Raw genomic sequence first — 9,770 nt, 5'->3', positions numbered from 1 at the left:
TCACGAAATATGGCAAAATGCGCAAAAAGTAAAATAAATATTAAGGGGTTTAAAATTTGGGCATCTCTTCTGATTAAACTATATGGACCATATTTCCCAGATTGAGGCTACACCCTATATTTTGGGGTTCAAAAATCAAAATCTATCAAAAATACGGTATGATTCAGATAAAGTATGCTTCTGAGTCTGACCTCATAAATTAAAATATCGGTTACACCTATTAATTTGCATATTTGAGATCACCCCCTAGAACCATTGGAGTCGAACCAGAGTTTTAGAAATTGGAGATCTGAACATTAGATCAAAAGTAATTAAGGTCAGTCAGTTTTTTTTTTGGTTCATACAGCTAATTTAATTTTTGATGAAAAAAGTAAACGAATTTCATGAAGGGGAAGGGGAGGAAATAGGGCCTTTGTAGGGTCTTTGAAGTTTTTTCTGACCTAGAGACGTCTTTAAGGACCATCGAATCCATTTTTTGTCCCTGGTGGCACTGTTTTTGTGTGAAAGAGATATTTCATTTGTTTATTGTTCAATCATTTCTTCTCTTGGAGATAAAAATGATAAAAATTTTCAAACAAGTACACTGTGAAATATTCCGGATAAAATTTCGCTAAAAAGTTCCGGCTCTTGGCAATTTTCATCGTGAAATCCATTTTTACCAAAACATGTAACAGAACAAAAAATCTAGCATACCGTAAATTTTACTCTAATAATTACCGTATACACCGAAGAGCCATTACATTATGACCACCCACCATCTATAACAATGGGCTCGCCCAGTTTTTCATGCTTCCTGGCCCAGGAACAATGTTTTCATGGGGCACATTAGGACCCATAATCCTCACAGAACAATCCCTGACGCCTGTAAGCTACTTGAACATAGTTGCAGACCAGGTTCACCCATTTACGGCAACAGTTTTTCCAGCGGGGGATTTTATTTACCAACAGGATAGTGCACTATGCATGTCATAAGGGTCGAATCGTCGAGGAACATTCNTAATCCTCATAGAACAATCCCTGACGCCTGTAAGCTACTTGAACATAGTTGCAGACCAGGTTCACCCATTTATGGCAACAGTTTTTCCAGCGGGGGACTTTATTTATCAACAGGATAGTGCATTATGCATGTCATAAGGGTCGAATCGTCGAGGAACATTCCAGTGACTTTCAAGTCATGTCTTGGCCCCCAAATTCACCTGACCTTTATCCAATTGAGCATTTGTGGTCCTACTTGGAAAGCCAAGATCGTGCTGCCACGCTACCCCCTCTGCAATGTGAGGGAATTGCAGGACCAGTTGGTGAGCGTTTGGTACCAGATACCTCAGGCTACCTATCAGCATCTTGTGGAATCAATGCCACTGCGTGTGCTGGTAGTTTTGAGGGCTAAAAGTGGTCCTACATGTTATTAGCAGGGTGGTCATAATGTAATGGCTCTTCGATGTATATATAAACACTTGCCCCGAACTGCAACGTTTGTAAAACTTATGAAGATATCGCACACATACTTACTGTCTGTCCTGTTTATGTTGATTTAAGAATTACATTTTTCTAGAGAAATTTCAACTTTGATACCATTAAAAGAAGCTGGAACCAAAAGAAACTAAACAAAGGAATTGAAGAGATTTTTAAAGACTTTTTGAAAACAGAATGGAGGATCTGGCCTAAACCGATCCTTTAACAGTATTCCCAGGATGCCCCAAAATGGGGGCGGGACAGGGTAAAGCCGAACTATATATAATCACTGCATCACTCAAACTAAGTAAACATTATTGAAAAATCATTTTATAGTTTTTTTACGTTTAAAATGGATTTTACGGTAAAATTAATTTTACTGACAATGCACCCTAATTTTCGCTACTTAATGCAGTTGTTTACTGATGACAAATTGAGGAGTCCTGGAATGAATATAACATCTGAGTAAGAAAAAGAATCAAGTTATATTTCATTACTGTAAACTAAACTTAAATTTAAAAAAAGTTAAACAACATAAAATAAACACAAAATGTTTCAAATAAAGACGTATACTATAGTTTTGATTCTCATATAAAGAATCTTTAGCAGTGTTCAAACACAGAAGACAACTGTATTTTTACGCTTTTAACACAGAAATGCAGAAGAAAAGTACGATCGCGTTACAACAAGGAAAAAGAAAGGGGTTAACGAATAGGGAAAGGAGCTAAAGCTTAAACAAGCCAATTAGCAAAAAATTTAATAGACATGTTTGTGTAAAAAAGGTGAAAACTTCAACCATTCTTGGTTTTTTTCCTTGATTATCCTGTTCAAACTAGTCCCATCTCTTCTATTGATCAACTCCCTTTTTCACTTGTAGTCTTCTGTATATCTATGGGTTTTCTACTTTAGTTCTGTGTACAAACACTGATGAAGATATTTCATTTTTTGAAAAGCATCATAGAAAGAGTGTTTTTTTTTTCTTGTTGTTTATCACCATTCATTAGAACTAAACAATTTTTTTTTCATCTGCGAAAAATTTAAATTTATTTTCTAACGTTTACATTCAAATGAATAATTTTATTCTTAATTTTGTTTCATTTACATACATATTTCTCACCTCTGGGGGTGCTAGATTGGAGTTCAATCGTTCTCTGATTCAGGGCAAAGTTACGATCTGTGGATGAATGAATGGATGTGAGAATTGCTCCGCCCTATAAAACGGGCTATGACGTGTGTGTGGCTGAAGTCGAATTCTTAGCCATAGGATGGTGCCACTGAAAAACAAGAAACGCACAGTCTGCCTTAAATTTGCTCAGTTTCAACAAGCAGGCTTGCTCGTGTGGCAAGTGGAATTAGAAACAACACCATATTTCTGCATTCGAAAATATTTGAATCTGCAATTTCTCATTAACTCGTAAATTGAAACTCAACCTAAGTCTTGTTTTCTATCATTTCAAAATTAAAAACGTGACTCTTCAACTGCTGTTCAATATATTTTCTTTATTATTTCTACATGGATGACTACATCCCTTGTCTCAACTTTTCATCTACAGCTAATAAAAATGAGCATTTTAACAGGAAATTTATTATCTTTGAATCCCATCAAAATTGTGTCATATGATGAGACAACTATATATAATGAAAAGGCAATACAAATGCAGTGGAAATAAATGGTTAATAAGTTATATTTCTCGGTTTCGGTGAGTATTTCTTCTCTTATTGCATACTCATTATTTTAAATTTGCATGAATACATTTTGCATGAATACATTTAATTTTTTATTTTTTTATTTTTTTCCAAGCAGAAGTAAAAAGAAAACTATTATAAGAGTATAATATTTATAAAAATATTATATTAAATATTATTATTCTACTTTTAATAATACATTAAATATTATACTTTTAATATATTACAAAACATTATAATGTATTAAAAATTTTATAGATGAATACCATTTTTACCAGCATATTGATTATATACTTTTAAGGAAGTCTTTACAAAAGAATACACATTTAGTATGTCACCATATATCACTGGAAAAAAATGATAAATTTAAGTTAAAATACTAATCAAAATTGAAAATTATGATAAATATAAATAACGAATGAAGGTATGCCAGACCATNATTACATTATATTATATTATATTATATTTTATTATATTATATTATATTATATTATATTATATTATATTATATTATATTATATTATATTACATTACATTACATTACATTATATTATATTATATTACATTATATTTTATTATATTATATTATATACATAATTCATTATTAATACAAGTATTTGATTTCTTACTTCTAAATACAACCATTACCAAAACAAAAGACAAAATACCTTTATAACTTTCAATTTCATGGTCAAGCATCAACATACAATCTCGAGTGTTCAAAATAATAACCTTAATTAAGCTAATTAATTAGTGCGGATGACATTTAAAGTTACGAAATCAGATATAAAAACATACTTCATCTTCTTAAACGTATATTTGTATTATTTACCTTTCATATTTTGAAGGAGAAGTCGGAAACTTGTAAAATTTTCAACCTGGAGAACAGTGTATAAAGTTTGGTAGCCCTAAGAGCTGCTTTTTGTGCATTTTATCTTTTTTTTATTATTATTTCAAGAACAAAATTATTCCTCGAGCACCTCTGAAGAAGTACAACACGAGGCTTACACACGTAAATGAAGGATTTTTAAACAGAAATACATATTGCTGGTGGAAAATCAATGAAATGTATTAACAATTATAAATTTTTAAATTAAAAATAAATTAATAAGAAACGAATTTTTTGAAATTTTTAATTTTTTAGAAACTTCTTTTTATCAAGAAGTGAAAAGTAAGTGAAATTTATCAAGAAGTGATATTAGTATTTGATTTATTTCAAACATTGCAATTTTAAGTTAAAAATCTCAAAATTGAAGTTAAATGTTTCAAAAAGAATCTATGTAATAGAGTTTAAAAAAAATCAATATAAGTTTTGGATTATTTCTCAGAATATTTTTAACTGATTCTTGTTAAATTTTGGATTTTTTTCTTTAAAATTACATAGTTTAAAACAATAAAATTATCTGCGTATCTTTCAATTTAATATTTTATCACTCATTTCAGAAATGAATAATATTTCGTAACAGATTTGTTTTTTGGGAGAAATTATGCGTGAAAAAAAGAGTTTTGATCTTACAGAAGATTCGTTTCTGCGATTTCATAGCTATAACGAAATACGCAGAAAGTGTATTTAACACCAAGCTGACCAAATTTTTCACTGGACACGATTATTGTGACCATGTTTTCCAAACTTTTGTTATTCCCCTATCTTTAGATTTCAGAAACTGAATCTCACGGGGGGAAAATATGCTTTTTTCAAAGTGTATTTTATTTATAATTGTGCTTACTTAAAATACCTGTCCTACCGTGGACTGATCGTTAAGACACATTTCCCATAAGATCACCGAAGTCAAGCATCACTGGCTGCAGTCACTCTGAACTACAACAACAACAATTTAAAATATCTTCTGCTCAAACTGATTAGCATATTCAAAATCTGATCCTCCTATTATGGTGAATGAATATTCATATATGAGAAACGAGTCTGTATTTTGGAAATTATTTATTTGCATCTTTTAACTTATTTTTTGAAATGTGTATTATTTAATTTTTTTTAAATCTATTATACTTGGAGGAAAAGTTCTGGTAAAATTACCGTACTGTGTGGTATTGACATTTCTCACAAAAACAACCATAATTCTGTTTAATAAAGCCAAAATATACGATATTTCAAAATTTCAATTAATAATTTTACCGTTCATATGTTAATGATTTGCTGGAAATACTGGTTTTAAAAATTATAGTTCATATTATCACGCATTTAGTAAAAAATCACAAAACTAAAAAGTAAATTTAATCATATAAACTGTTCTTGCCTTGCTGTAAGTTATCATGATAAAATTACCAAATTTTTCCACAGTTACTAAATTTTTTCACATATTATAAAACAATTTTATTTTATTATTACTTTCACGAAAACCATTACCAAGACACCTCAAAAAATTTACTGAAATCTTTGGTGTTTCCATCGATTAATCTTCACCATATTCTGGTAGTTTTGATCATCCTTTTTTTTTCTCAGTGTACAAACTTTTAGAGATAAGGTAGCAAGAAGAAAAAGAAAACATCGAAAATCTAGCATTTTTCCTGCTATAAATTATAAGTTAAAAACTAATGATTTTATATATCTAAATTATGTAGATTTGGTACAATAAAAAAAGACACTGAAACTAGTATTTAATTTTACAACTATGTATAAGATCTTAAATCGTTAGTTAAATTACTCTTTTTTACTTTTATCATTTGTTTTGCTATTAGTATTTAAATTAAAAATGACTCTAAAATATTTAAAATTGCTTTGTTTCAGAATTATTTACTAACTTAATGATGTATAGAGTTGTGTTAGCTTTGCTTCTTATAAACGTGGTGGCGGCGAATGCTCGATGTTTAATAGTATGCGGACCTGATTTTCCGTGCGAACCTTTGCATTGCAGAGAAAATGAGCGACCTGGGGATCCACCATGTGGCTGTTGCAAAATATGTGTTCCTATAGAACGTAATATAGTCATTCATTATTAAAATTTACTTTTTGTTATGAAAGTTTGTACCAAGCAGCATCATTTCAACAAATTTTATAAGTGGTTTATGATACAAATAGATGAATTTAAGTGTTTCGTATTATGTCATTTAAAAAGCAAGCGTTGTTTGTGGCTGTGTATAGTGTGAAAGAAAAAAATAGACCACTCTGAGTAACTTTTAATTTAACAATCGGACCTTCACTTTCTAGTTCTCAATTTTCCTGGTTCAAGGGGGTGACCTCAACTATGCTAAATAACTAGTGCAGGCGATATTTTAAGTTACAAAATCAGGCTCAAAACATTCTTTTTCTGAATAAACATGCCTTTTTTTCGACAGATTCAGATCTCTGACCCCCAAAATGTAGGAGGTAGCAGCAATCTGGGAAATATGGTCTCCATAGTTTGGTTAGGAAAGTAATGGAAATTTTTCACCCCTTATTGTTAATTTTACATTTTGCGTATATCACCATATTTCTCGAACTTTTCAAGCGAATTGAAAAACGTTTTTTCCTATTCGGCGTATTTTGCAATTTAAAATATTAGCTGGCATATCTGAGGTCATTTCTTCGAACCATTATGATTGAGTTCTAGAACGTAAATATTCGTTTTTTTCGCTCTCAACATGTGCTTATAAGGATGTATCACGAAAATATCTTTACTTAAAATTTCAAAATTTCAAAGCGAAAAAAAATGTTTCATTGTGGTTACGTGTAATAAGAAGAAAGAAAAAAAATCGAAATAAAAGGTTTTTGGTGTAATAATTTTGACATTATTTGTGCCGATTAGAATGGATCTATATAGCTTAAGTTTTGGTAAAAGAAAAGTGAATTTTAAATTTTTACTAAAGCCTAAACATGAAATTCAAAAATGTTAAGTTTTGAATGTAAAGTACTGGTAACATACGATCATGCATGAAATGTAAAATTTATAATCTTAATCGTGAGAATTAGAGTTTCGGAAAAAAAGTTTTTTGCGATGCAATCGTGTGTCAATCTGCAAAAGTTTTTAAATTAACTTAGCACAAAATGTAGACTAAATATACATAATAAAGATGCAGCTTATTTCCAAGCTTGGAAATTTTCAGAATCGGTAGTTATTTTTACAGAAATTTGTAGCTTTTTGAGACTGAACTGATAAAATAGTAGATAACATTAAAGAAAAAATTAAGAAACCAGTAGAAATTTAAACACTAGTATGAAGTTTTTTTTAAAATATTTTTTGGAGGTTTGCTTTCTCTTATTCTTATTATTCTTTTGGTATGCTTAAACTTGCAATATACACATTGTGAAAAATTCTTAAAGTATTGGCAAAAATTATTAAAGTAATATCACCTTTTTAAATTTCAACTGGCTGCCTCTATTGTTGTAAAAATTGTGTTTAGGTAAAATAAAATAGCTAACTGCCACTAAACAAGATCGTGGACAGGGCCACTTGGTTGTCCTGAAAATGGTAAGAGAATGGAATTACTCGATTATATGCTAATGAAAGCGTGAATGTATTTATTATCAATCTCGAAAGAAATATGACCAAACAGCATTATATTCACATTATACGTGCTTAATTGGAGTATAAATTAGAAGTATTAAGTTTTTTGTAATACGAAATGTTGTGTGTTATTAAGAAGAATGCATTTAGTTCAAAAAAGTATTAAATTAAATATTTTGTTTCGCGCATGTGTTTCGGCTAATTTTTTACATCTAAAACAATATGTGAATCATAAGCTGAATATGAAATCATAAGCTTTTTTTGATTAACGAAGAGCCTTATAATTCCTTATTTAGATAATTTATCATCATCAGATCTCATTAGATAAAATCAATTTTTCCTCTCCCTCCCCCCCCCAGGGGCCATTTATTCATCCGATTCGATCTCTTCACGATCTTCGAAATTTTAGAGATTCTTAATGATACTCTTACATGATGATGCTTACTTAATTCTTACTTAATGATTCTCTTGAAATTATGATACTCATACATGACCTAACCCAACAGGGCATTTAAGAGTAAAATATGCATTCCTGATTGTAAGTTTCGTTGCTAGATATAGCCTGGGTATGTCAGGCAATATAATTATACGAATCGTGATACAAATGCACACACGGTAAATGTAATAGCAAACTTATTCATTACGAGAAATGGATTCATTTGTCTTTTTAATAACAAAGGCGATACCACACTTGTTTAGACAGGTAGGGGGAAATCAAGGTCAATAATTTAAATTAGCAAAAAATAAAAGTCAAAAACAGCACGCATAATATCAAGAGCACTTTTCACCCTCTATACATGGGCACAATTTTCTGTATAGTGCATACACATTATAAAAAAAAATACTCTTTGTTTCAGTGCTCAGCGGCTCAGTGGTTGAAATTGATTCAATTTATATCTAAAGCAGGATTTTTTTTCGAAAGTTTGGTTCCCAAAGTCTATGTTTTTAAATAAAATTTGGTTAAAAATAATATTAAAAATGCTCGTAACATCCTGACTGAAAAACTTAGGACAGTTGTTTTGTTCCGTACGTTTATTCAATGTATTGATTTCATTGCCTTATAGAATTTCAATAGTTCAAAATAAAAAATAAAAGCTAAGATTAGTTTTAAAAACACAATTGTACGATTTATAACTTATAATGTTTCTGCAACACAAGCATTTTTACAAGTGTAACATATTTCTATTCTCGATTTCAGCTGCAGGATAGGCCGTCTTTTCCGGAAAATCAAGTACGATTGGAAAACAAGGAAACAATTTTTATGCTTCAAAATGAGAAATAAAAACTTATGTAACCTTGATTGTTGTTTTTATTTAATATTTCTGTCTTATACACATTCTTATTAAGGAATCTTTATTCCAGATTTCATAAAATAATTTTTGTGATTGTTATTCCATAATAAATAAATCTAAGGAAGGTCCTCACTGATTTTTAGAGCCCTATTACATGTATTGCATGGAAATGAGCTAAAATCTTATAATACATGGGTACAGAGAACGATAATTTAGAAATACATTTCAAAATGTTAACTATTCTCCTTATGCTAAGGAGTAAAACGTAACAGGATCTCACTCATCGGATTTCTGCGGGAGGACAAAAAGGAAGGGAGAACTGGCAAACAGCTATTAATGCACGTGGAGTCAGGTTTTCGATTAATCTATTTTTCTCTTAACTGTATGAAATCAATCTAAAGCTGATGGACAATGAAAACAAAAATTTTAAATGTTTAATGAAAAATGTATATAATTTAGTATTTGTACTAATTTACGTATCTGGCTTTCATATCTAGAATAAAATGTTCTCTTCTTAGGTATTCCTTAATGCCTAATCCATTGAAACCAAACAGAAGTTATATGGATTAATATTTTATAAAATGCAATGATTTATTTATTAATTAATTAAGTTAATTTTTTATTTATTTATGCATTTATTTTACGAACCTTGAAATCCGTGAAAAATATCCGTCAAAAAATAATTTATAAGTGCTGTGGGGACTGAAAGAGTTTTCCACCTAGTTTTCAGCAGTTGAAGTGCAGGAAATTTTTTATATACTTAAAATTAACTCAAATTCTTACAGGGCATGGTAATTTTAACAGCTAATTGTTAAGGTTTAATTCAGGGAATTCTAATTTTTGTTCCTGTGGTCAGGATGTTGAAACTATAAAACACACTGTATTTTATTGTAATTTA

At 30.0% G+C, this 9,770-nt stretch overlaps 1 long non-coding RNA gene across 1 annotated transcript; it reads left to right on the top strand.

The window, feature by feature from the left end:
- Nucleotides 1-3,010: 3,010 nt before the first annotated feature.
- On the top strand, nt 3,011-8,880 carry LOC107455499 (uncharacterized). Its single transcript, XR_001585589.3, has 3 exons — nt 3,011-3,152; nt 5,885-6,073; nt 8,779-8,880. It is a non-coding gene; the product is annotated as an uncharacterized lncRNA (long non-coding RNA).
- The last annotated feature ends 890 nt before the right edge of the window (nt 8,881-9,770 follow it).

Source organism: Parasteatoda tepidariorum, chromosome 4 (genome assembly GCF_043381705.1).
Source record: "Parasteatoda tepidariorum isolate YZ-2023 chromosome 4, CAS_Ptep_4.0, whole genome shotgun sequence".
NCBI classification, from domain to species: domain Eukaryota; kingdom Metazoa; phylum Arthropoda; class Arachnida; order Araneae; family Theridiidae; genus Parasteatoda; species Parasteatoda tepidariorum.
The sequence above is the reverse complement of the archived record's forward strand: the minus strand, read 5'-3'. Positions and strand labels throughout refer to the sequence as shown.